This window comes from Manis pentadactyla, chromosome 6 (assembly GCF_030020395.1).
Source record: "Manis pentadactyla isolate mManPen7 chromosome 6, mManPen7.hap1, whole genome shotgun sequence".
Classification (NCBI taxonomy): Eukaryota; Metazoa; Chordata; class Mammalia; order Pholidota; family Manidae; genus Manis; species Manis pentadactyla.
Genome location: NC_080024.1, coordinates 41,429,770 through 41,457,335, shown reverse-complemented (window position 1 = coordinate 41,457,335; position 27,566 = coordinate 41,429,770). Strand labels below are relative to the sequence as shown.

General features: G+C 34.9%; 1 protein-coding gene across 1 annotated transcript in view; it reads right to left on the bottom strand.

Annotated features, from left to right (window-relative positions):
- The window catches only part of LOC118908135 (coiled-coil domain-containing protein 150-like), a 43,061-nt gene extending 19,687 nt beyond the window's left edge, over nt 1–23,374 (bottom strand). The window contains exon 1 of the mRNA XM_057503752.1: nt 23,354–23,374. The gene's annotated coding sequence lies outside the window, so the exon portion shown is untranslated. The remainder of the gene's footprint in view (nt 1–23,353) is intronic.
- Between the last annotated feature and the right edge of the window lie 4,192 nt (nt 23,375–27,566).

The window sequence follows — 27,566 nt, the reverse complement described above, 5'->3', positions numbered from 1 at the left end:
AAGATGAGGTAAAGATGATTGTCAGCACAGGGACTGGCATAAGTAAAATGGGAAAGTACAGGTGTTTGGGGAAAAGGTAAGTGCTTTAGGATCAGTCATAGTGTTCTCTATGACTCTACAAATAATGGGACATGTAATTACTTTTCCTAAAGTAATGATATTTGAGAAGAAACCATTAAGAAAGCACTAAGAAGAAATTCAGATGGCTAACAAGCACATGAAAAGATGCTCCACATCCCTAATCATCAGAGAAATGCAAATTAAAACCACAATGAGATATCACCTCACACCAGTTAGGATGGCCAACATCCAAAAGACAAACAACAACAAATGTTGGTGAGGTTGTGGAGAAAGGGGAACCCTCCTACACTGTTGGTGGGAATGTAAATTAGTTCAACCATTGTGGAAAGCAGTATGGAGGTTCCTCAAAAAACTAAAAATAGAAATACCATTTGACCCAGGTATTCCACTCCTAGGAATTTACCCTAAGAATGCAGGAGCCCAGTTTGAAAAAGACATAAGCACCCCTGTGTTTATCACCGCACTATTTACAATAGCCAAGAAATGGAAACAACCTAAGTGTCCATCAGTAGATGAATGGATAAAGAAGATGTGGTACATATACACAATGGAATATTATTCAGCCATAAGAAGAAAACAAATCCTGCCATTCGCAACAACATGGATGGAGCTAGAGGGTATTATGCTCAGTGAAATAAGCCAGGCAGAGAAAGACAAGTATTGAATGATTTCACTCATCTGTGGAGTATAAGAACAAAGAAAAAAACCGAAGGAACAAAACAGCAGCAGACTCACAGAACCCAAGAATGGACTAACAGTTACCAAAGGGAAAGGGATTGGGGAGGATGGGTGGGAAGGGAGGGATAAGAGGGTAAAGGGGGCATCACGATTAGCACACATACTGTAGGAGTGGGGGCACAGGGAAGGCAGTATAACACAGAGAAGACAAGTAGTGACTCTACAGCATCTTACTACGCTGATGGACAGTGACTGTAATGGAGTATGTGGTGGGGACTTGATAATAGGGGGAGTCTAGTAACCATAATGTTGTTCATGTAATTGCACATTAATAATAGCAAAACAAATAAATAAAAAAGAAAGCACTGATATAAGGTTAAATGAACCCTTTGATGAAAACTACTGATCAAAAAATAAAATAATGCAGTAAATTTCTTGGAATTGTTAAAATATTTAATTTATCCAGTTGGCAATGCACATTTCTTTACCTCTTAGTCAAGGAGGTTTTCTGCTGACTTTATTAGAAATTGACTAGTGTTAAAGGAATACCTGAAGAATAGCTTGATGGTCAGCAATGATTCTGGCATTCTCCATACTAACAGTCTGAAGCATGTTGTTCGGCTCTGAACACTTTCTAGTCAGTTGGTCATTCAAAACCTAAGATAACATAAAAAGCAAGCCATAGATCTCACCACTAATTAACTATTTTTACGTAAGTACAGGCATACCGTTTTATTGCGCTTCACATTATTGTGCTTCACAGACACTGTACCTTCTACAAATTGAAGGATTATGGCATCCCTGCATTCAGCAAGTCTTGGCACCGTTTTTCCAACAGCTTTTACTCACTTTGTGTTTTTTTTGTCATATTTTGGTAATATTCTCAATATTTCAAATGTTTTCATTATTATATTATGGTGATCTGTAATCAGTGATTATGACTTGCTGAAAGCTTAGCAAATGATTACAGCAATAAGTATCTTTCATTTAAGATATATACCTTTTTTAGACATACTGTTAATGCATACTTATAGACTTCAGTGTAGTATATACACAACTTTTATGAGCCCTGGAAAACTGAAAAGTTCATTTGATTTGCTTTATTGTCATAGTCACTTTATTGCAGTGGTCTGTAATCAAACCTGCCATATCTCCAACATACGCTTATAACATTATTTTTAATGATTGCATGGAATTTCACTATATATGTGAACCTAATTTTTTAACCTATCCCCAACAAGTATTTCATTAGATATTTTGAGACAATTCCCTAAATTACTCTAAATTAAAGGAGAAATTTGTGATTTGGTGGAGCAACTTAATAATTCAGCAGTTTACAATCTTCTATTCTTCACAATTATGAACACTGAATACAGTAAGACACCTGCAGAATGGAATTTACAATGTATATGCCTAGCCAATATTGTAGAAATCCATTCCCAAAGTTGGATGAGCATTCAGATAACAAAATATCTATGGTCCTTCACTGATGTCAGTATCCAATAAAGCAAAATATACATGATTATACCATTTCAACATGATTAATCTTCCAAAATAATAATATTTTGTGTGATAGATAAGACAGTTTTCTTGTTTCATTTGACATTTTGAATTATATTCATGTAGAAAATATTTATCTTAACTATCATTTATTTCTGAGAAGTATATTTGGCACAGATCTTATAATGAACAGCTTCTTCAAGGATGGGGGACAAATAACTTTGAAGGATCAATAGAAAAAACTAAAAAATGGTAACAAAAAAGGAAAGATAAATTAAGATTATCTGGAAAGCATAAGTGGTATGTATAGTACAGTAGTTAGGAACACATTCAGGGGCATTTTAAAGTTTCAACCAGATGTACAAACTATTCAAGGAATACTGGATGAGACAGAGAACTCTTGCTCTTTAAAAAGAAATAGCTAATTTTGTTTGGAGCCAGATTGCTTGAGCTCAAATTCCAACTCTGTTACTTATTAGCTATGTTATTAAATCTTCCTGTGTATCAATTTCTTTATCATTAAACTGGGAATAGTGCTCTTGTAAGGATTACAGTTTGTTAGTAACATAAAATGTTTAGAATTGTGCCTGGAATGTAGAATGGGTTCGGTAAATACTGGTTACTGTTCCCAGTAATAATAATGTAATAGAAGTTATTGTTATTATTTTATAAAAGAACACATTTATTTAGCATTTTCTTTATCAAAGAGAACAGAGCAGCCCTATGACCCTAAGATTAATCAAATTGTACTAACAAAGAGGACTTTTAAGAGATCAATATGATTTCATTGGTCCTATGAGAAATTGCTTATTTGCCTGCATCTTTGGTGACTCTTCTCCATATACATGCATATATGTAAAAATATTGGCAGCATTTGGGAAATTCCATCCCACAGAAAATGATTGCACATAACTCCAAAATCCAGCAAGCATTTATTAGGTTCCTACTATGCTATTTGGTACAGAAGATATACAGTATAAGCCATAGCCCTTGGCACTGAACTGCTTAGAAGTTCATAGGGGGAAATAAAAGGTATACATTTAATGAGTAAATTAGAAAGCAAACTAAGGCAAAGTATATAGTAGTTCATAATTTAGCGATATATCTCACATACTTATGTGTCATAGAAATTAGAGAGAAATGGAAAATGTAGTTAGTTTGATAATTCATAGGTGAAGTAGATCTTATGGAAATAAAATGTGGATGATGGCATGAATTTATGTAATCAGAATTAATCTTGGTTCTTGGTACTTTAATTGAATAAAATGAAATAATACCTAAAAACTGAGAAATGGGAAGATTTACCTGTGCTTTTTCTCAATGGGAAAGGGCAGTGTCTTCAATAAATGGTACTGGGAAACTGGACAGCAGCATGCAAATGAATGAAACTGGACCACTATCTTACACCATACACAAAAATTAACTCAAAATGGAATAAAGAGTTGAATGTAAGACTTGAAACTGAAACTTCTAGAAGAAACAGAGGCAGTAAGCTGCTTGCATTGCTCTTGGCAATGATTTTTTGAATCTGACACCAAGAGCAAAAATATAAAAGTGAGACTACATCAAACTGAAAAGCTTCTGCACAGCAAAAGAAACCATTAACAAAATGAAAAGGCAACCTGCTGAATGGGAAAAAATATTTGCAAATCATGTTTCTGATAAAGGGTTAATATAAAAAATATATAAAGAACTCAGATAATTCAACAGCAAAAAACAATGATTAAAAAGTGGGCAGAAGATCTGAGCAGACACTTTTCAAAGATGACATACAGACGGCCAAACAGTACATGAAAAGATGCTCAATATCACTCATTAGGGAAATGCAAATAAAAGCCACAATGAGATATTACCACATTCAGTGAGAATGCCTAGTATCAAAAAGACAAGAAATAACAAGTACTGGAAAGAATGTAGAGAAAGGGAACCCTTGTGCACTATTGGTGGGAATGTAAATTGGTCCAGCCACTATGGAAAACAGTATAGAGGTTACTCAAAAAAACTAAAAATAGAACTATCATACGATCCAGCAATTCTACTTCTGGGTATTTATCTAAAAAAAAACAAAAACATTAACTCAAAAAGATATATGTACTCTCATATTTATTGCAGCATTATTCACAACTGCCACAATATGGAAACAAGTTTCTATTGATGGATGGATAAGAATATATATATACACACACACACACAATAGAACATTAGCCAAAAAAAGGGAAATCTTGCCATTTAGACCAAATGGATGGATCTTGAGGGCATTTTGCTAAGGGAAATAAGTCAAAGAAAGGCAAATACCATACAATCTCACTTACATGTGGAATCTTAAAAATGCAAAACTCAAAAGCCAAAATATTAAGCTCACAGATACAGAAAACAGGTTGGGGTTAAGGGGTGGGCAAAATGGGTGAAGAAAGTCAAAAGGTACAAATTTCCAGTTACAAAATAAATGTCATGGGGATGTAATGTACAACATGGTGACTACAATTAATAATACTGTATTGCATATTTGAAAGTCACTGTAAATCTTAAGAGTTCTCACCACGCACAAAATTTCTGTAGCTATATATGGTGACAGATGATAACTAGAATTATTGTGGTGATCATTTCACAAAGCATACCAATATCAAATCATTATGTTGCTCACCTCAAAATAATATAATGTTGTATATCAATTATTCTTCAATAAAAGGAAATATCAAGAATATTTGGATGATGATAATGTTACAACTTTATATAATCAAGATTAATCTTGGTTCTTTAATTGAACAAAATGAAATAACATCTAAAAACTAGAGAAATGGAAAGATTTACCTATGATTTTTCTGAAGCTTCTTAAAGGATATTATTTCAGAAGTCAAATATGCATTTTGTTCATGTTCTTTGTTCAAAGACATCTGCAAATTCTACAGGGGAAAATTTTCCTTTCTTTTTTTTTTTTCACATGTAAGAGCTATTTATTACATGTATCTCTATCAAAATACCTGTTCTGTATTTTGGTGAGTACCACTTCAACTTCTAATGATATACACAGGTAAGTGCCTTATAAAGTATTTTTTAAAATCTTGATAAGTTAAACTCCCAAATGTCTCTTTTTTAAAATTAAATTATTTTAAAACTACTTATTACAAATATTCTCCTGCTGGGATCCCAACCAGAAAGAATTTGCCTAAGACCGTAACCTAACTATCTGCCTAGTATCCATTTATAATTATCCATTATTTTTATTTATAAATAAAACCATATATTTTCCTATTAATAGAAAGGCCTTGTGATTTCAAAGAAATGCATTCAAGGATCTTTTTTTTTTTTGTCTAAATAAGGTCTGTTGATTGTTTAATGGTACCGTGTAGACTGTTTTTAATTTCCTGGTTTTGATATTCACACTATGGTTACATTTGTGGAAGCTAGAGCAGTATATGAAAACTTCTGGGACCATTTTTAAAAAAATATTTAATAATCTGCATGGCCTGCACACTGAATACTTAGAATGGACTCCAGCAAAGAATAATGCAGGTGCTATATCAGCCCTGATCTAGAATAGCTTGAATCTTTAAACATTTTTTTTTTTGAGAGGGCATCTCTCATATTTATTGATCATATTGTTGTTAACAACAATAAAATTCTGTATAGGGGACTCAATGCACAATCATTAATCAACCCCAAGCCTAATTCTCAACAGTCTCCAATCTTCTAAAGCATAACGAACAAGTTTTTACATGGTGAACAAGTTCTTACATAGTGAATAAGTTCTTACATGGTGAACAGTGCAAGGGCAGTCATCACAGAAACTTTCGGTTTTGATCACGCATCATGAACTATAAACAATCAGGTCAATTATGATTATTTGTTTGATTTTTATACTTGACTTATATGTGAATCCCACATTTCTCCATTATTATTATTATTATTATTATTATTATTAATAAAATGCTGAAGTGGTAGGTAGATGAAAGATAAAGGTAGAAAACATAGTTTAGTGCTGTAAGAGGGCTAATGTAGATGATCAGGTGTGTGCCTATAGACTAAGTATTAATCCAATCTAGACAAGGGCAACAAAACATCTACGGATGCAGAAGATTTCTCTCAAAACAGGGGGCGTGAGGTTCTAAGCCTCACCTCTGTTGATCCCCAATTTCTCACCTGATGGCCCCCCTACGACTGTGCCTGTCTTAGGTTGTTCCTTCCTTGAGGAATCTTACCTGTCTCTGGCTAACCAGTCATCTTCCGGGGCCATACAGGGAAATGTAAAGTTGGTAAGTGAGAGAGAAGCAATATTGTTTGAAAAGGTTAGCTTTTTACTTCTTTGCAGATTTATGCCCTGTGGCTTCTATGCCCAGCATTTGTCTTGAGGTATCTTTACCACTTGGAAGAATTATGATACTCGGTAATTTCGATATGAGGCACGAATTCTACTTAGGGTTTGTAATTATGAAGGAAGAAGAGAAGCTATAGAAGTAGCAGGTGGAAGAAAACATGGGAAGATTGATTATTTCTTTGACATATCTTCTTGTAGTGTAACATAAGCGTGTATAGGTTTTAAATTACTAATTAAATTGCGTGCACACATTAACATAATAGGGATACAGCTACATAACCAAAGCAGACCTACAATTACCAGCCATGTCCAGTGAAACCAAGAAAACCAGTTAGGCACCCTAGGCATTTGTGAAAACTTATCAATGATATGATGGATATTGTCTAACTGAATTTGAATATTTTGAGAAAAATCAGACAAATTAAAGCAACACATTCCTGGGAACTGTTCACATCCCATATGTTCTTTTAACAGTAGATAGTCTATAGTTGCAAGATTTTGGAGGGCTGCAACTTGTACTTCTCCTAATTCTTGGTTGAGTTCCAACAATATAGAACCAGTCACATTTGTTGTTTTACTGTATGCACACGCCAGCTTAGATATCTCCTTCATTGTAATGGCAAGTCCAGGAACTGGTGGGATGAATGCAGCTACAACTGCAACAGCACCAGGATCTTTGTTGAAGTTTTTTGATGATCATCTTCTGGAATGACTCTTCCAGAGAATGTTGATGTTGGAAGTTCTTCTTCATATCATATCTTAATTTGTTTTCTGTGTAGCCAAATTAGGCTTTGATCCTCTGTATAAACACAAACAAACCCTTTGCCCACACTTTGATATGCCCTTTATACCATTGTGAAGAACTTATTGGAGATCACCACACAGGAACTGATTTTTTTTTTAAGAGAAAGGAGTATTATCAGGAAAATGTACTTCCATAGCTGATCATCTGACACCCTTTAAATGATCAAAATTAAGGATATTTAAAGCATGCATTAATCGGTGATTTGCAGTTAGTTTTATCCTATCAGGGAGTAATCTCCCTTTTCTTTTTTTTTTTTGTTATCATTAATCTACAATTACATGAAGAACATTATGTTTACTAGGCTCTCCCCTATACCAGGTCCCCCCCACAAACCCCCTTACAGTCACTGTCCATCCGTGTAGCAAAATGTTGTATAATCACTACTTGTCTTCTCTGTGTTGTACAGCCCTCCCCTTTCTCCTACCCCCCCATTATGCATGCTAATCATAATACCCCTTTCTTCTTCCCCCCCCTTATCCCTCCCTACCCACCCATCCTCCCCAGTCCCTTTCCCTTTGGTACCTGTTAGTCCATTCTTGGGTTCTGTGATTCTGCTGCTGTTTTGTTCCTTCAGTTTTTCCTTTGTTCTCAAGGATCTTTTAAAGTTGTAAATAGGTGAAGATATTTCTATCAAGGAATACCTAGGGGTGGAGTAGAACAAAGTACCTCTGCTCTTTGAAAAAAAGAAAAAAAAACAGTTTTCTTTGAGATAAGAGAAGGTGATAGGGATATGAGATGTGCATTGGGCTTTCCTTAGCAGGTACTTATTCACTGAGGAAAGACAAAGCATAAGTCCTTTCCCTACAGAGAGAGAACCACTCTTCTATTTTTCCAGGAGAATCATCTCAAGAAAGGTAAATATCACATAACAATGAATGAGATAAAACCAGAATAATTATTCCAAATAGGATCTATACATTGATTCAGAAATGTGTTTTGATGTAAAAGCAGTATTTCTTTTTTTCATTTTTTATTGTAAACTATACATAACAAAATCTACCATTTTAACTCTGTTAAGTGTATTATGCACTTAAAAATATTCAAGTGTTAAGTTCAGTAGCATTAAATACATTTATATTGTATAATCATTACCACCAATGGTAATGGTTTTATATTTCTAACATTTCATTAAAAAGTTTCTTTATAATAATTAGTTTGCAATAAGCATAAAATGCAAAGAAGTTGCATTTTTGCTGATTCACATTTTTCAAACTATAATACCCTGCATGAAATGATTTATTTCCTAATACTCAGTTGATAACAGTTCTGAATATACAGCTCATTTACACTGAAACTTTTTTAAAATAAAGGTTTTTAGGAGAATCAGAAGGACTATTAAGTCGACATGAGTGAGGAAATAGTACTTGACGAAGAGAGGAGAGAACATCTCTGTACTCTACAACCTCAAAACGTACCTTAGTTTCTTCAACCAACTTGGAAATGAGGTCATCTCTAGAAACTAAAATAAAAGTCCACATAACTATGATAATAATAACTTACCACTAAGTACATTGAAATCCCACAGTATTTTTTTCCCTGAGTTTTTTTTTTTTAGTCTGTATTTTGCAGACGTAAGGAGAATGCAAGGCTTTCTATCATATCAATATATTTGTATAGACTGGAAACTAAGTCACGGAATTATCAAAAAATGAGACCACAGGCATGTGCAATGCTAACTGAGGTCACATTTTATCCCATGCATAGATGATGATGAATCTCTGAAGGATTTTAAGCCAGAGAGGCATATATTAAAAGCTTTTCATTGGAGAGATCACTCTAACAGAGGCTCAATAAAGATAAGGAGATTCAGTTAGCAGCTGTTGCAGTAACTGAAGTATGAAACAATGAGAACTGGTTTTAAGGTAATGGCAATGGCATGCAGAGGAAAACAGACTCATGAAATAACAAGCAGGGAGAATTGTCAAGACTTGGTGGCTGACTGGTCGGGTAAATGCAAAAGATGAGTCAAGGAAAGTTTCTAGTGTTCAGATATGAACAGTGTGATGGGTGGTGTACTCTTGAGCTAAATATGGAATACAGGGCAAGGAGCATGTGTGGGGGTTAGAATGAGTAAGAATGACTGCAATACTTAAGTTTTCATTATGTGTTTGGACGTATTTGCAAGGCATCCAAATATAGATGTTCAGTTGGCAGTAAGATACCATCTGGAGCTTGGGAGGATGATTTTGTGTGGAAAAAGAAAGATTTGAAACCACTCAGAGAGTATATACAATAAAAATAACACCAAAGAGAGAAATAGGGACGTAGTATGACATTGTGTACTAGTAACCAAAATATGTAAACTTTTCTGACAGTAATGTTTTGGCTTCATAGAAAATTCATAAAGATCTATTCGTTATGTTTCACTTAAATATTCTAAACTCAAAATTATAAAGTTGCATATTTTTTGTAGAGTATACTCAGAAAAACTACGCTTTTGAACATACAAGTCCAAGACTCATTTCCAATAGAGTGATTTCTAATTTAAAATATGTAAAGGATCAAAAAGACAAAGTAAAAAAATTTTTTTAGAAGATGAATTATGTAATCTATTTAGAAAATTCCTCTCATCTGAAATTAGTATATGAGTGTCTTTCTATATCTGTGTTTATTGCTAATAAACACATTAATAATTGTTAATAAATAATTATGTTTTAATTCTTTGAAGCTAGTATCTAAAGGCACTCCTTTTATTATATGCATGTAAAGATAGTGGTATTCAGATGGGCTTCCGTTTCCTCATGTTAGTTTGAATTACTGTTGTTTTAATCTTCATTTTTAATGGTCTTCTATATATTCTTCACAAAATTCAAAATTAAAGCATTAATGCAATGAGAAAATAACATTTAAAAAAATCCCTTAATCAGGACAACTAATACAATAGGAAGATCTGTGTTTTAGTCCCAGCTATCCTATTTGCTGTGGGTGCTTATCTACAGATCATTTTATTCTTCTGTGGAATGAGCAATATAAATATATTTTATCTTTCTCACAGGGTTGTTGTGAGGCTCAAATGAGATAATGCAGAAGTACCATAAAATGTAACTTGCATTTTTGTAGCCACGCCATCAAAGAAAGACAGAAAATTACCTTGGGACATTATCAGTGAGAATTTCAGAGTAATTCACTACTTGGCAGTTATAAAGAAAAAGTAATTCACTCTGCAACGACTATAAGGAAAAAAGAGTACCTTCTGCTAAAAGCAGTAAGTCAAAACATTGACTGAATTACTCTGCTATGTTTTTTTTTGTTTTTTTTTTATAATTTTGACTTCCCTTTTGGTATTCCCTGTCCCCATTACAGCCAGAGGACAGAGAAGGCACACTGGCAAGAACGCTGGGATCAGAGTTATAAGATCCAGGTTCCGGCCTTGCTTTGCCATTAATTCATTTTGTGACTTTGGGAAGTATAGATAGTTTTCTGTGTTACATGAGATCATTTATGTGAAAGCTCTGTGTAAACTATGAAGCGTCATTCATGTGGGAGGCACTGCACTGTCACTCTTTGTGATCTCTATAGTTGAGACTATCTGAAAACTTTTACAATTATCTATTAATAATAATAATGTGACAAGGGCTGATGGGTTGGAAGAAGCATGACTCTGAGTAACTGAGACCAAGCCCGGACTCCTCCATTTCTTAGCTCTGTCACCTCTAAGGACTGTCTCCTTATCTGTAAAACAAGGAGATTAAGTTCGAAGGTACCTTACAACCAATCCATTTCTACAAATACAAAATACAAAATACAAAATAGATTGGTAACCTGATGAATGGTAAGTCTAACATGATAAATGGTTAGAATCAGTAGCTTAACAAAGATTAATGGCCTTATTTCCTTATTAACATTCTATTATACAATATTAAATCTAGATTTCTATGGAAACCAAATGTTCCCAAGTCTGCACTTAAATCTGAAAAAATCTAAAGAGAAGTTTATTATATCTCAACAAAAAAGAATTGTTTACGAATTCTGCTTTATTGCCAACATTCTCTTTTTTCTCAGTGCCACAGACAGAATAGAAATCAGCAATTTTTTTACATTCAGGCATTTACATGTGAGAAATACTGGTAACACTGGCCACTTCAAGAATTTGGGTTCTTAAGAGTCTTTGCATGAAATCTCAAAAAACAAAAGTATAATTTCTAGCATCTATTTTCATACTTAGATCAGACTTGAGCTGTGAGGTCGCAGTCTCCAACTCCCCTTTTTTCTGCTGCTCCTGTGCAAGTAGCTCTTGGGTGGTCTGGATAGGCCTATGCAGGGCAATGCATTTCTGTTGCAAAATTTGCACCTTAAATTTTATAAGAAAAACTCCTTTTCTGTAAGGTAAAGATTACTAGTAAACTACCATACAGCACTTGTATAATGCAGATTTTTCAATCTTAACATCCCTGAAGGGAGAAGGGGAAGTTCATATGTTACAGTTAAAGATCTCAGCAGAATGCAGTGTCTTGTAACAGTGCTGTCCTACAGACCTTTCTGTGCACTCCCCAACACAGTAGTCAGCAGTGGCTGCTGCCACTTGAAGCGTAGTCATATTGAGTGAGGAATTGAATCTTTAATTTTACTTAATTTTAACTCATTTAAGTTTTAGTACCTATATGAGGCTAGTGGCTACTATACTGGCAGTACAAGTTATAGCAATAGGATCATTTACAAATTCCTTATGTAGAAACCTTTTTATAATTCTGTAGGACAGCTATTGATTAAAATAATAATGATTATATAATCCAATTACTGGTATTATGATTTAGAGCTACTAATTGCCTTGGGGACTCAGAATTTTAAAAATTCTAAATTACATGTAGGTACATCAAATAACAAGTATGATGAAGACAAAAATACTATGCTAAAACAAATCATGAGAATTAAAAACAGCCATGTAAACACATCTCTGATTATTTTACTATTGTTACTCTTTGCTTCAACCGTTAGATCAGCTTTATCTTTTTGCTATCCATACCACAGCCGTGTAACATGAGACTAGGGAAGTGCCTTCCAAAATCAATTTCTGTAACAGATTTCCTACACTTTGATTTATTCATCTATATATTTATCCCATAGTATTGTAAACATACCTCTGAAAGCTGTCACAATTGTTTCAGAATTTAAAGGTCTAAACAAATAATGAAGAACTCTTAAGTAGCAAGCAAAACTGACTTTTTAAGAATTGGGGTACACTGACCATCTTTTTCTCAATAAATGACTACAAAATGAGTGAAATAAAGATGTAAAAAAGGAACCATCTCTTTTATCATGAGGTAAACAGATCCTTTCTAATTTAAATGGGAATTGCAGAATGCTATTATTGATGTGATTTTAAACTAAAAGAAATTCTTTAAGCTCCAGTTAAGATGACATAAAAGTACCCTTTTAAAATCTTCTCTAAATTATATGTATATATTTTATATGTATTTTTCCTATGGATCTTTTTTTATATTTAAAAGTTTTTAAAAAGAGATGAAAAATGTGATGGCATTAAACATATAAATAGCCCATCTGAAAATGTTCTATGATATTCTTAATCATACCCCTAATATTGAACATTTTGGTTTTTCCAGTTTTTCACTAAATATTGTTCTGCTGAACATGCTTGTTAATAAATACTTCATTCCATTTCTGATTATTTCCTTAGGATAAATTCCTAAAAAAGGAACAAATAGGTTAAAAGTATAAGCATTTTTTAGATTTTTGATAACTGTAATTTTCCTACCAATTTTAGCCTCTTATTACTAGCATTTGAATGAATCCTATCAGCACTATGTATTATTTTCCTAAATATATCCTAATCTAATAAATGGAAAATAACATCTTAAAAATAATTTTTCATTTCTTTGGTTACTACTAGGATTAAACGTTTTCTAATATAGTTATTAGCTCTTTATATGTTTTCTGAGCAGCTGTTATCTGCCCACTTGTTTTTTTTTGTTTGTTTTTTGGAGTTTTTAAAAGTCAATTTTAAGTTCTTTAAAAGGGAAGATTATTAATTCTTAGTCTATTTTTGTTACATTTTATTAGTTTTTCCTTCGCTTTTTGCTTTTTTACATGTAGAAATTTTTAAGTTTTATGAGTCAAACCTATTGAGCTTTTCATAATTCTGTTCTTTCCAAGTTTAGAAATTCTTCATCCAATGATCAGTTAAGTATTAAAAATTTTTAAAGAATGAACCAGTTATTATTTTTGGTTATATTTTATAATAATCTAATACTAAGTGTATCAGATTATAATTAAATTATAATACAGAGTAGCTTAATATATTTTTCTAGTTCTGGATCAAATTATAGCTTGATTTGCTCCAGATATAATTTAAGTGCTTTATAAAGGAAATCTTCATTTGATGGTCATTTCTGAAGCATTATTATTTTTTGTTTAATCAGCCATTTATTTTAAAATATTCTATTAAGGTATTATTGATATATACCCTTATGAAGGTTTCACATGAAAAAAAAAAAGTGGTTACATTTACCCATATTATCACCCATACCCCAATGCAGTCACAGTCCATCAGTGTAGTAAGATGCCACAGATTCACTATTTGCTTTCTCTGTGCTACACTGTTTTCCCCATGATTCCCCACACCATGTGTACTAAACATAATACCCCTCAATCTCCTTCTCCCTTCCTCCCCACCCACCCTCCCAAACCCCTCCCCTTTGGTAACCACTAGTTCCTTCTTTGAGTTTGTGAGTCTGCTGCTATTTTGTTCCTTCAGTTTTGCTTTGTTGTTAGACTCCACAAATGAGGGAAATCATTTGATACTTGTCTTTCTCTGCCTGGCTTATTTCACTGAGCATAATATCCTCCAGCTTCATCTATGTTGTTGCAAATGGTAGGATTTGTTTCTTTCTTATGGCTGAATAGTATTCCATTGTCCACATGTACCACATCTTCTTTATGCATCCATCAACTGATGGACACAGGTTGCTTCCAAATCTTCGCTATTGTAAAAAGTGCTGCAGTAAACACAGGGATGCATATGTCTTCTTGAATCTGAGTAGATGAATTCTTTGGGCAAATTCCAAGGAGTGGGATCCCCAGGTCAAATGGTATTTCTATTTTTAGTTTTTTGAGGAACCTCCATATTGCTTTCCACAATGGCTGATCTATTTTACATTCCCACCAGCAGTGTAGGAGGGTTCCCCTTTCTCCGCATCCTCGCCAACATTTGTTGTTCTTAGTCTTTTCGATGCTGGCCATATGAGGTGATATCTCATTGTGATATCTCATTGTGGTTTTAATTTGCATTTCCCTGATGATTAGTGATGTGGAGCATCTTTTCATGTGTCTGTTGGCCATCTGAATTTCTTCTTTGGAGAACTGTCTCTTCATATCCTCTGCCCATTTGTTAATCATGTTATTTGCTTTTTGGGTGTTGGGGCATATAAGTTATTTATATATTTTGGATGTTAACCCCTTGTTGGATATGTCATTTACAAAAATATTCTCCCATACTGTAGGATGCCTTTTTGTTCTGTTGATGGTGTCCTTTGCCCTACCGAAACTTTTTAGTTTGATGTAGTCCCATGAGTTCATTTTTGCTTTTGTTTCCCTTGCTCAAGGAGATGTACTCAAGAAGAAGTTGCTCATATTTATATTCAGGAGATTTTTCCCTATGTTGTCTTCTAAGAGTTTTATGGCTTCATGACTTACATTAAAGTCTTTGATCCATTTTGCATTCACTTTTGTATATGGGGTTAAACAGTAATCCAGTTTCATTCTCTTGCATGTAGCTGTCCAGTTTTGCCAACACTACCTGTCGAAGAGGCTGTCATTTCCCCATTATATGTCCATGGCTCCTTTATCATATACTGATTGACCAAATATAGTTGGGTTTATATCAGGGCTCTCTAGTCTGTTCCATTGGTCTATGTGTCTGTTCTTGTGCCAGTACCAAATTGTCTTGATTACAGTGGGTTTGTAGTTGAACTTGAAGTTGGGGAGCATAATATCCCCAGTTTTATTCTTCCTTCTCAGGATTGCTTTGGCTATTCGGGGTCTTTTGTGGTTCAGTATGAATTTTAGAACGATATTCTCTAGTTTGTTGAAGAATGCTGTTGGTATTTTGATAGGAATTGTATTGAATCTGTAGATTGCTTTAGGCAGGATGGCTGTTTTGACAATATTAATTCTTCCTATCCATGAGCACGGGATGAGTTTCCATTTATTGGTATCTTCTTTAATTTCTCTCAAGAGTATCTCATAGTTTTCAGAGTATAGGTCTTTCACCACCTTGGTTAGGTTTATTCCTAGGTATTTTATTGTTTTGGATGCAACTGTGAATGGAATCGTTTTCCTGATTTCTCTTTCTGCTAGTTCATCATTTGTTTATAGGAATGCCACAGATTTCTGTGTATTAATTTTGTATCCTGCAACTTTGCTGAATTCAGATATTAGATGTAGTAGTTTTGGAGTGGATTCTTTTGGTTTTTTAATGTACAATATCATGTCATCTGCAAACAGGGACAGTTTAACTTCTTCCTTGCCAATTTGGAGGCCTTTTATTTCTTTGTGTTGTCTGAATTCCGTGGCTAGGACCTCCAGTACTATGCTGAATAGAAGTGGAGAGAGTGGGCTTCCTTGTCTTGTTCTCAATCTTAAAGGAATCAGCTTCTTGCTATTAAGTATGATGTTGGCTGTGGGTTTGTCATATATGGCCTTTATTATGTTGAGGTACTTGCCCTCTATACCCATTTTGTTGAGAGTTTTTATCATGAATGGATGTTGAATTTTGTCCAATGCTTTTTCAGCATCTATGGAGATGATCATGTGGTTTCTGTTCTTCTTTTTGTTGATGTGGTGGATGATGTTGATGGATTTCCGTATGTTGTACCATCCTTGCATCCCTGGAATAAATCCTACTTGATCATGATGGATCATTCTCTTGATGTATTTTTGAATTTGGTTTGCTAATATTTTGTTGGGTATTTTTGCATCTATGTTCATCAGGGATATTGGTCTGTAATTTTCTTTTTTTGTGGTATCTTTGCCTGGTTTTGGTATTAGAGTGATGCTGGCCTCATAGAATGAGTTAAGAAGTATTCCCTCTTCTTCTACTCTTTGGAAAACTTTAAGGAGAATGGGTATTAGGTCTTCACTAAAATGCAGTGGTGAACCCATCTGGTCCAGGAGTTTTGTTCTTAGGTAGTTTTTTGATTACCACTTCAATTTCGTTGCTGGTAATTGATCTGTTCAGATTTTCTGTTTATTCCTGGGTCAATCTTGGAAGATTGTATTTTTCTTTTTTTTTTTTTTTTCCTGGATAATTATTTTTTATTGAAGGGTAGTTGACACACAGTATTACATTAGTTTCAGGTGTACAACACAGTGATTCAACATTTATATACATGATAATTCTAGGTACCAGCTATCACCATGCCAAGTTGTTACAATATTTTGACTATATTCCTTATGCTATACATTACATCCCGGTTACTGATTTATTTTACAATTGGAAGTGTGTTTATATATATATATATATATATATATATATATATATATATATATATTTTGTGTGTGTGAGGGCATCTCTCATATTTATTGATCAAATGGTTGTTAACAACAATAAAATTCTGTATAGGGGGGTCAATACTCAATGCACAATCATTAATCCACCCCAAGCCTAATTTTTGTCAGTCTCCAATCTTTTGATGCATAACGAACAAGTTCTTACATGGAGTACAAATTCTTACATAGTGAATAACTACATGGTGAACAGTGCAAGGGCAGTCATCACAGAAGCTTTCGGTTTTGTTCATGCATTATGAACTATAAACAGTTCAAATATGAATATTCATTTGATTTTTATACTTGATTTATATGTGGATACTACATTTCTCTCTTAATTATTATTATTTTTAATAAAATGCTGAAGTGTTAGGTAGATACGAGATAAAGGTAGAAAACATAGTTTAGTGTTGTAAGAGGGAGGATTGTATTTTTCTAGAAAGTTGTCAATTTCTTCTAGGCTATCCAGTTTGTTAGCATATAATTTTTCACAGTATTCTCTAATAATTCTTTGTACTTTTGTGGTGTCCGTAGTGATTTTTCCTTTTTCATTTCTGATTCTGTTTATGTGAGTAGACTCTCTTTTTTCTTGATAATTCTGGCTATGGGTTTATCTATTTTGTTTATTTTCTCAAAGGACCAGCTCTTGCTTTCATTGATTCTTTCTATTGTTTTATTCTTCTCAATTTTATTTATTTCTGCTCTAATCTTTATTATGTCCCTCTTTCTACTGACTTTGGGCCTCATTTGTTCTTCTTTTTCTAGTTTTGTTAATTGTGAGTTTAGACTGCTGATATGGGATTGTTCTTCTTTCCTGAGGTAGGCCTGTATTGCAATATACTTTCCTCTTAGCAAGGCCTCCGTTGCGTGCACAGATTTTGCGTTGTTGACTTATTGTTGTCATTTGTCTCAATATATTGCTTGATCTCTGTTTTTATTTAGTCATTGATCCATTGGTTATTTAGGAGCATGCTGTGAAGCCTCCATGTGATTGTGGGATTTTTCACTTTCTTTGCATAATTTATTTCTAGTTTCATACCTTTGTGGTCTGAGAAACTGGTTGGTACAATTTCAATCTTTTTGAATTTACCGAGGCTCTTTTTGTGGCCTAGTATATGATCTATTATTGAAAATGTTCCATATGCACTTGAGAAGAATGTGTATTCTGCTGCTTTTGGGTGTAGAGTTCTGTAGATGTCTGTTAGGTCCATCTCTTCTAATGTGTTGTTCAGTGCCTCTGTCTTCTTACTTATTTTTTGTCTGGTTGTTCTGTCTTTCAGAGTGAGTGGAGTTTTGAAGTCTCCTATAATGAATGTATTGCATTCCATTTCCCCTTTTAATTCTGTTAGTATTTGTTTCACAAATGTTGGTGCTCTTCTGTTGGGCACGTAGATATTTATAATGGTTATATCTTCTAGGTGTATTGACCCTTTTATCATTATGTAAGGTCCTTGTTTGTGTCTTGTGAATTTCTTTCTTTTGAAGTCTATTTTGTCTTATACAAGTACTGGTACTGTAACACCTGCTTGTTTCTCCCTATTAGTTGCGTTAAATATATTTTTCCATCCCTTAACTTTTAGCCTGTGTATGTCCTTGGGTTTAAAGTGTGTCTCCTATAGGCAGCATATAGATGGGTCTTGTTTTTTTATCCATTCAGTGACTCTATGTCTTTTGGTTGGTGCATTCAGTCCATTTACATTTAGGGTGATTATTGATAGGTATGTACTTATTGCCATTGCAGGCTTTAGATTCGTGGTTACCAAAGGTTCAAGGTTAACTTTGTACTATCTAAGAGTCTAACTTAACTCACTTAATATGCTATTACAAACACAATCTAAAAGGTTTTTTTTTTCCTCCTCCTGTTTCTTCCTCCTCTATTCTATATATATATTAGGTTTCATATTCTGTACTCTTTGTCTATCCCTTGATTGACTCTGTGGATAGTTAATTTAATTTTGCATTTGCTTAGTAATTAGTTGTTCTACTTTCTTTACTGTGGTTTTATTACCTCTGGTGACAGCTATTAACCCTTAGGAAAACTTCCATCTATAGAAGTCCCTAAAAAATACACTGTAGACATGGTTTGTGGGAGGTAAGTTCTCTCAGCTTTTGCTTATCTGGAAATTGTTTAATCCCTCCTTCAAATTTATATGATAATCTTGCCATATAAAGTAATCTCGGTTTGAGGCCCTTCTTCTTCATTGCGTTAAATACATCATGCCACTCCCTTCTGGCCTGTAAGGTTTCTGCTGAGAAGTCTGATGATAGCCTGATGGGCTTTCCTTTGTACGTGATCTTATTTCTGTCTGTGCCTGCTTTTAATAGACTGTCCTTATCCTTGATCTTTGCCATTTTAATTACTATATGTCTTGGTATTGTCTTCCTTCGGTCCCTTGTGTTTGGAGATCTGTGCACCTCCATGTTCTGAGAGACTATCTCCTTCCACATATTGGGGAAGTTTTCAGCAATTACCTCCTCAAAGAAACTTTGTGTCCCTTTTTCTCTCTCTTCTTCTTCTGGTAACCCTACAATGCGAATATTGTTTCATTTGGATTTGTCACACAGTTCTCTCAATATTCTTTCATTCTTAGAGATCCTTTTTTCTCTCTGTGCCTCAGCTTATTTGTATTCCTCTTCTCTAGTTTCTATTTCATTTATTGTCTCCTCCACCATATCTAATCTGCTTTTAATACCCTCCATTGTGCTCTTCAATGATTGGATCTCCAACTGGAATTCATTCCTGATTTCTTGAATATTTTTTGGTACTTCCATGAGGATGTTAATGATATTTATTTTGAACTCCCTTTCAGGAAGATTCATGAGGTCGATGTCATTTAAATCTTTCTCAGGAGTTGTATTAATAATTTTACTTTGAAGTAGATTTCTTTGACGTTTCATATTTGTATATGGCATCCTCTAGTGTCCAGAAGCTCTACTCTCTGTAGCTGCTCAGTCCCTATAGCAATGTCCGGGGTTGCAAGGGAGCGGTACTGGTGCCTGGGGGGGAGGAAAGAGCTGTTTCCTGCCTCCCAGCTGCTATGCCTGTCTCCCCTGCCTGAACCAGTAGGCCCAGCCCACAGTTGTAAGCCTCTATGCTTTGTGTTTGTAGTTCCTGTAGACAGGTCTTTCCTCTGGCTCGCCTAATGCCAGGGTCGGGTTTGCTGGTTTGTGAGCGGGGTGGGGCTGGCTGGGAGAAAGGCACAGTAGGCTGCGTATCATGGAGAGGGTCCTTGGAGCTGTGTAGGGAGCCAGGGAACTGAATAGCCTGAAGACTGTGAAAGCTCCCAACCTGTTGGGCAGAGTGCACCCGGGCAATCTTGTCCACCTGTCTTTTCTCCTGAGCAGTAAGCTCTGTGCAATCCTTGCCCCTTTAGCAGCCCTCTTGCTGTTAGGAAGTCTCTCAGACTGCCCACCTTTCTTTTGTCCCAGAGCAGCTGGATATGGATCCCTGCTTTCCACAAGTGGCTGGAACTTCAGTGTCTCCAGGAATTCTGCCTGTCTTAGCTTTCCAACCACCTAATCATGAGAGTATCATGAAAGCACCATGAAATGTAGGTTTGTGCTCCCAGAGCACATCTCCCCGTTGCTGGTATTCAGCAGTCCTAGGCCTCCACTCCCTCCCTGCTCTGTTTGTCTTCCTCCTGCCAGCGAGCTGGGGGTGGGGGGGAAGGCCTTGGGTTATGCCGGGTCACAGCTTTGGTACATTACCCTGTTCTGTGAGGTCTGCTCTTTTCTCCAGGTGTATGCAGTCCTGCGCAGTCCTCTTTCCTGTTGCTCTTTCAGGATTAGTTGTATTAATTATATTTTCTTATTATATGCAGTTTTAGGAGGAAGCCTCTGCCTCATCTTTCATGACATCTTTAATCCTCTCTCTAATCAGCCATTTATCTTCTGAAGCATTATCAAAGGCAATCACTCTGCTTTATGTTCATCAGAATTAGATTTTATGTACGTCTAATCTCTTAGGAAGATACATACCACATTTATTTTGTCTTTGTATAGCTCTCTGTTATGGGCTGAACTGTATTTTCCCAAAATTCATATGTTGAAGACCCAGCATCTCAAAATGTTACTGTATTTAGAGATAGGGCTTTTCAAGAGGAGACTGAGCCGTAATGAAGCTGTTATGGTGAGCCCTAATCCAACCTGACTGGTGTCCTTGTAAAAAGAGAGGACTTGAAAGAATTGTTACTCATGACATGTAAACAAAAAGGCAACACAGGACATGGTGAGAGGCAGTCATATGCAAGCCAAGCAGAGAGGAGTATCCAAGCCTGCCAACACTGTGATCCTGGACTTCATACCCCCAGAAATATGAGGAAGTAAATTTCTGTTGTTTAGTCCACCCTCTGTGGTGTTTTTTTATGGCAGTCCTAGCACACTAATACATCCTTCCTGCTTCAATACTCTCAAAACGCCTTTTGACTAGGACAATCCTTTTGTAGGTCCTTGACAGGTTCAATAAAAATTTAAGATTTTATCACAGCACTCAGAATTAAGGCTTTCCCAATAAAAATTAATGATAAATTGCAATGAAAGTCTCTTAAACAAATAGTGCTGGAACTGGAATAGATACAGATATAGATATAGAAATAGATCTCACATCTTTCACAAAAATTCAAGATATACCATAGACCTAAATGTAAAATGTGAAACTATAGAACTTCTAAAAGATAACAGAGGAGAACAATCTTGGTGGCCTTGGATTTAGAGATGACTTTTAAGTTATAACACCAAAAGTACAATTCCTGAAAGAAAAAACTGGCAAGATTTTCATACGGATTTCATTGAAATGAAAAGCTTCTACTCTGGCAAATAAGCATATAAGAAGATGTTGAGTATGTCATTAGGTAATTAAAAATTAAAACAAGATACCACTACACAGCTATTAGAATGGCAAAAATTGAAAACACCGACCACACCAAATGCTGGTGAGCATGTGAAGTGACAGGAACTCACATTTGTTGCTGATGGGAATATAAAATGGTACCACTTTGGAAGACAGGCTGGCAGTTTCTTACAAAGCTAAACATAAGCTTACCATACGATTGAGCAATTGTGCTGTAGGTATTTACCCAAATGAGAAGAAAACATGTCCACACAAAAACCTGCATATATATATGAATGTTTATAGTGGCTTTATTCATAACTTAGAAGCAACTACAATGTTCTTCAATAGGCAAATGGCTTAACTGATACAGCCATTCAGGGAATATTGTTTAACAATAAAATGCATTATCAAACACAAAAAGAGAAGAAGGAATTTTAAATGCATATGCTGAATGAAAGGAGCCAGTCCAAAAAGGCTATACATTGTATGATTCCAATAATATCAAAACTACAGGGACAGTGAAAAGATCAGTGGTTGCCTGAGGCAAGGAAGAGAGGTGGGCAGGGATGAATATATAGAGCACACAGCATTTTTCAGGCAGTGAAACTATCTGTTTGATACTGTAATGAACAAAGAGTGAACCTTAATGTAAACTGTGGACTTTAGTTCATTATGATGTATGAGTATTGGCTCATCAGATGTAATGAATGGATGGATAACAGTAAAATAAGATACTAGTAATTCTCCATCTCCTGAGGATGGAGAAAGCAGGTTTACAGGAACTTTGTTTTCTGTGTAATTTTTCTATAAAATTAAAACTTCTCTTAAAAAAAGTCTAACCATCTAAAAAACAATGTGCTAAACTTTATACATTTTAACTATGAACAATCATGCTTTTATCATCAATTATTGACAAAGTACATAAGAGAATTTTCCAGATAGCTACACTTACCACCTTTAGCATTGTAATTCATAATTTAAAAAACAATTTTGAGAGAAAATTTTTCTTAAAAGTATCTATTTGTCTGTTTTGCATAAGAGTATTTTTAAAATAATTTGGCCTTTTTGATATGGATGAACATCAATTATTATTCTGGAATATTGGGGTTTTTAGGCCACTGTTAGAGTATAATGAGTTAGTAATTCTGGCTCTTCTACTGTTTTCAGCTGTAAATTTTTAGTCTGACAACTTTTAGCAGCCACCTACTTCACAATTTCTAGCCTGTTATCTACTAAACTTAGGCTGAAATGGTTTCAAGATCAAATTAGATGAGCAGGCTTATTATAAGCTTTTTAAACACAGCTTTAGTTTAAAATGTCTTTTTATGAAGACGTTCATGTAACTCTACCTGTATGGGTGACCATATGAATTTTGTGGTAACTATTTCCCTCCTGACTCAGAGAGCATTTATTTTTTATTTCTGGTTTTAGGGCCGTATTGAGGTAAAAGAAGTCTTAATGACATATAAGGGCAGGCACTTTCACTTAAATTTAATGTCGCATATAAAAAAAAAAATCTTCCTACTACACAGTCACATGCTTTTTTTATTCTTTAGAAGTATTTTTCATTCTATCTACTTTCTTGACTTCCTCTCGGAAATTCCAGTGTCCCCCTGCCCCCAGAATCTTTTTATCTTACCTCCTGAATTCTCAGGTTCATTTTACGTTTTGTGGTCTTCAGTTCCTCTTCAATAATGGCTGCATTTTTCTAAAAGTAGGAGGAGGAAAGTTTATAAATAATTCGAAATGATAGGAAGAAACTGTCTATAGGTACCTCAGTTTGAATCTAGTCTTTTTTCTGGCAATGTATAAATGGTATTCTGAATATGGCTATAAAAACTTCTTACTGTGAGTCTGAAGTAATTATTACAATGTGATATTTTTAGAAGTTATTTTATAACTTTGATTCATGAATTCTATCATTTCCCCTTTTAGATCACAAAGAGTGATTAGTTACACTCACTTGCTTTATGTTTCAATAATCAGAGGAGAACCTGGTAATTGGTAGAAAGTTTTCTTATAGGATATATTCCTATTTTTTTTGGTAAGTACTCTATTTCTTCTAACTTCAAGTATTATCCATGTTAGGAGTTGAGGATCAAAAACACAGCTTTCACTATTTATTCTCTTTTATATTATTAGTAATGGTGCCACAACCTGGGATGTAAACCTCAAAGTCATTTTTGCCTTCTTTATACCTTCAGCTCCTATCCAGTGCCATATTCTACCTGATACTTCTTCACACAATATTCCTCTTTCTTTTCAAAATGCCACAACCCTATGTCAAACCTAATAAGACTCAGGCCTCAAATAATGCAATGATTCCTAATCGGTTTCCCTGACTCCAAGCTTTTCTCTTATAAGCAATATTCTACATTATTGCCAGATTAGTTTTCCTGTTTTCATTTCATCACTTATCAAAAAGCTCAGTCACTATAGGATCAAGCCCAACTTATTCTTGATTTTGAGATTCTTTATAATGTGATCTTTAGTTAATTTCCAGCTTATTTCCTGTGAACAAATCCTCACTCCTGTCGGGCTACCTTATGCATTTCCCCCCAAACACACCCAGTGAAAGATCTGTGTTCAAACATGGGTTACAGAAAGAAGACAGGGAAGTGTGATCCTGGAGAAGTGCCTTCTCTCTGGATCCCAGTATGCTTATCATCAAAGTGGGGACAATAGTCTGTATCATGAGATTTTACAAAGATTAAACAAAATAACATGTTTAACATCTACTATACTGCCTGGCTCAGGAAGGGAAAACAAAATTGTCCGTTTATTTTCCTGCCTTTATTCTTAGCTGCCTCTGCGTGTATTCCTTAAAATGTCCTCACCTCTTTACTTTGCCTTCTAAAGGTTCAGCTCAAGTCCCCCTCCTAGTCTAATCTGGATATGGCAAAGCACCCTCTCATCCCCACCTGAACACAAAACATGACTCTTCAATATTATCTATTGCTCTTTCCTGTCCTTTAATATTTCCTATGCCTTATTGTTTCTCTATAATTTTTCATGCTCTGCCTTGTTCTCCCAGCCAGGAAAGAAACTCTTGAAGAGCACAGACTCTACTTCAGATCTCTGGATCCTCACAGTCACATGTACAGGATAAGGACTCTATAAGTACTCAATTACTGATAACACACAGTAGTTGAGGCTATCAATGGAGATACACTTCTAACATCAAGAATCCTCACATCAACATCACCTATTTTTGAAAGTCAATTTTATGGGTCAGTTGCCTCCTCCAGCTGACACTTAACAGTGAACTTGTGTTTCAGGACTCTGGATTCAAACCTTAGTCTCTGATGCAATCTCCAGAGTGGCAGTCAACCTTTGCACTTCGTCTTGTGCCTTGTCTTCTTATTTTACATCTCATAGTTGCTGGCACAAATCCATCACTTCAAGATGCGATAGCTTCAGGTCCTTGGAATGCTCCTCCTGTACGGTTTTCAGCTGATCCTTCAGAAAAGCTACGAGACAGCACAGGAGGGTCATTGAGCAGTTGAAATAAGATCAGGAAGGGAAAAGAATCATAAACCCATCAAGCACCCATACAAAACCAAACTGCTGATGATTCTCTTCTCTCTGTACCTGTTTTCTGTGGATTCAAATCCTTTTCAGTTTGCAGGCAAAAGATGTTCATTTTCAAGAACTGGATAAGGCTTTCTAGATGGCACATTCTATTTACCAGAAACTCACACTTCTTCCATAAAATATCTATTTTTCCTGAACAAAATACTTCATTTTGCATAGGACTAATGATCTGGCTCACAGGCTCTTCCAAACATTTTGGAGCTCCCAACTGACTTCTGGACAAAGATCCCAATGTAACATTATGATGCAATGAAATACATACTACGGTAATACCAATCACTGAAACATTTCTACTAAGAATAAAAATTAGATTCCTTAGTTAACAAGCATTTGTTACCTCCTCCAAATGTAAATATAGAGGGAACTATTAGGTAAAAGAGACCAAGGTGAGATAGGTGAAGATCACTGACTTTAATTGTTGTTTATTTTACTTTGATGTTTTTGTAAACTTTTTTTTGTGTGTGTGGAAAAACAAGTGATACATAAAACATGTTAAATGCTAATCCTAAAATGATGAACTTAGAGTTAACGTTAGCATTGAAACAATATGTTCACATGTTTTAGAAAAATGTTAAGGTCATAATAAAACCTATTATGTTCCTATTTTGCTTCCTACATACTCAACATTTGTGCAAATTTAATTTTTAACGGCTGTAGAGTTACTTATTCTGTGGGTGTTATAATACCAATTATACTAACTTTAGGTCTTTGTGAAAGACATCATGAAATACATATTTATTTTAAGAAAATTATACCAGTAAATTGGATATTGGCTACTTAAGCACTTAGGCCACTGATAATCAATCTTTTAATGGCAATAACTTCTTCAGCAGCAAAAGGGGAATAATGGTTCTTTTTCTGAGTACCTCATTTTAAATTGTGAATTTTCTTAGGACTTAAAACTTCTCTTTTAATTTACAAAAAAAAAAACCTGGGAAAAGCAAATGAAGACCATATTAATAGCATGAATCAAGTTTAGATGTTCACCTTAACTAATATCAAAGTCTATTTTTGAATTAGAAAATAACCAAAATTTTTCCTAATTACACAAAAAATTAATTATGCTTTTGTAAATCACGTGTTGAAGGTGAACAGGATATCAAAGTTTTGCAATTAACACACTTTAAGTATCTATTTAGGAGAGTAGTGGTAGTAGCTCTATTACAACATTACAACTCTTTCTCTTGCAATATGTTAAAAATTAATATTCATATGGAAACTCAATTCTTTTGTAAATACCTAGTTCATCTGCAAACATCTAAACTGTGACTACTTATTTATAGCCAGTGGAGCAAAACTGTTCAAATTAGATCTGTTTCATTTTTCATGTTACCTTTTTTCACCAAAGTCTACCATAATTAGGTCATCCCTCGGGGAACTGGTCTGTTCTTCAACGATTCTCAACCTTTGCTGAAGAACTGTGAATGTTGTAGCACTGATGTGGGTTGGAGAGAGGACTGGTCCGGTCATTGTAGTATCTATATGCACCTGAGATTAAAGTCACAATATTAGTGTAGTAGGTTGTATGGTTGTGCAAAATAGTCACTGCCCCTTCCTGTGGGAGGATTATACATCCTGTGTGTTGAGTTCAGGATGGCCATGTGTCCTGCTTTGGCCAATTAAAAGAGGGTGGAAGCTTTAAAAGCCAACTTGTCATTCACTATCTCTTTCTTTTCCCTCCTCCAAGATGAGCAATTTCTCAGACAGGGCCTGTTCCTGGTGCCAGAGTGAAGATGACATGAAGCAGAGCCATGATCCCACAACACCCAGTGTGAGTGGGCAGTAAACATATAAGCCATTGGGATGCTGAGTAGTTTGCTATTGCATCATAACCTAGTCTATCCTAGCTGCTACTATTAGACACACACTAGGGCTTGTGACTTGATTGAGGAAGTTACCAGCCATTACCAGCCGTTATCATTTTAACATATTCCCATCCAACATGTCTGAAAAAATACTGCACTTGAATATCTGAGCAGCCAACAAATAGATTTACCAACTACATTGGAGCAGGGGTTTTAAAAAATAATTTGCAAACTTAACCTCATAGCAAAGACTCTTCTACAGCTATTGATATCACATTTCCAGACATCTCTCTCCAAACCACATGAGAGTATATGAGAGTAGTGAGATTACTCTTTCAGTATGAGTCACAGAAGCAGAATTAGCTGATAAGCAGCTGTAACATGTAACTGAATTATGTACCCAAAGTTCAATGACAAGTTCTTTAAGGACATTTTCTTGCAACTCCATCCTAT